Below are 1,770 nucleotides of genomic sequence, written 5' to 3' on the forward strand. Positions count from 1 at the left end.
TTTATATATTTATATATTTATATATTTATATATTTATATATTTATATATTTATATATTTATATATTTATATATTTATATATTTATATATTTATATATTTATATATTTATATATTTATATATTTATATATTTATATATTTATATATTTATATATTTATATATTTATATATTTATATATTTATATATTTATATATTTATATATTTATATATTTATATATTTATATATTTATATATTCATATGCGCACGTCAGCACTTGTCATATGGATTTACGGCAAAACTGAAAGACGGATCGACAAAATGACAATGCCAGATGAAGGCAATTTTGACTCTGTAACATATGCGCTAAAATTGAGTCAAGAGTCCCCTTTCGAGGGGTCGACTCAATTGTAATTTCTTGGCGTTATGAGTGAAACGACTCTTGATTTTGCGACCTTACGCGACTAACGAGCAAAGGAGACTGATGTGTGACAAACGGAATGGAAAGAAAAGCTAAAAGAAGAGAAAAGTCTTTTTTGAGTTTCCGCGCGTTACTTTGACAGAAATTATTGCTACGCAACCATTATCACGTGACTACGCAACCATTGTTACGCGACTATCTTAGTAAACGAGTGAGACGATTGAAGCATGAACGAAAAATTGAAGACAACTATAGTATTTTGCGTTTAATTATCCGATTCAGGCAATCAGTTATTCGAATTGGGCGTTCAGTTATCCGATTCGGGCACTCAATTATCCGACTCAGGTATTCAATTATCCGATGTTCTGTCTTAGAAGTACTAAATTTATAGAAATAATTGTTTCAGTCTGATACGTAAAGTCACAACTGCGCACATTTCTTTCATGACATCTTTCCATGATGCTCACTCACGTTTCAGCTGAACAATAAATGATTGATTCAAGAAAGGTGAGAAGACGAAATAGTGAAATTCCAGCTCTTGATTAGGTAAAAGCCCGCTACGACGCATGATCGACTGTTGCATGGTATCACGCAGGACGCGCGATTTACAAAGTATGCGGATTACACCACGATTGACGGATCAAGGCGTTGTTGTAGGCTTCCTAGATATGTAGATTTAGTTCGCTCACAACAGCTTAGTTAGACCTTCGCGGAAACGTGGGACACCAAGATTAGTGCAAGGAAATTATCGTACAACACACGCTAAAAATTCACGCTAAAGTCAAAATTAATTACAAATCATTGCGTCTATACAGCTGATGAATGATGATATTTGAGCAGCTGCTTAACCGCAAACTATGTAAGTTATTCAGTTTTCCATGATATTGCACAACAGACGTAAGCAACGGATAATTGAAAGCCTGAATCGGATAATTAAACGCCCAATTCGGATAATTGAACGCCAAATACTATAGAAGAGCAACTGAAAGTCTGTTTCCTTTAGTTCCAACGTTTGTTTGACAGAAACTATTGTTACGTAACGCAACCATTGTTACACAAATTATCACTGAATAGGTAAAGACAGAACACCATCGCTCGCCAAACACAATGCTAACCGAGCATTTACTAGTAAATAAAGGTTTGCTGCAATAGACACACTTTGTTACATTGTTGTGTTCAAACTGTATTGTACGTATACTTCATACCTTGTGTCCCAAGTTCACTACATACATATGCCATAATCATAATACACGATTAGTTATAATTGCCACAGCAGTTGAATGATTGACCTTCTACTGAAGGCTGTTACAGCTTAGAAACAGTCTAGACTGTCTTTTGTGCTTTAAAGACAAATGCTCGATCAATAGTCACAT

At 33.9% G+C, this 1,770-nt stretch overlaps 1 protein-coding gene across 1 annotated transcript in view; it reads right to left on the reverse strand.

Annotated features, from left to right (window-relative positions):
• Positions 1-1,546: 1,546 nt before the first annotated feature.
• Positions 1,547-1,770, reverse strand: part of LOC134176133 (uncharacterized) — a 1,830-nt gene continuing 1,606 nt past the window's right edge. Inside the window, exon 4 of the mRNA XM_062642811.1 lies at positions 1,547-1,770. This exon is cut by the window's right edge and continues 588 nt beyond it. The gene's annotated coding sequence lies outside the window, so the exon portion shown is untranslated.

The sequence above is a fragment of the Corticium candelabrum genome, chromosome 2, assembly GCF_963422355.1.
Source record: "Corticium candelabrum chromosome 2, ooCorCand1.1, whole genome shotgun sequence".
NCBI lineage: Eukaryota > Metazoa > Porifera > Homoscleromorpha > Homosclerophorida > Plakinidae > Corticium > Corticium candelabrum.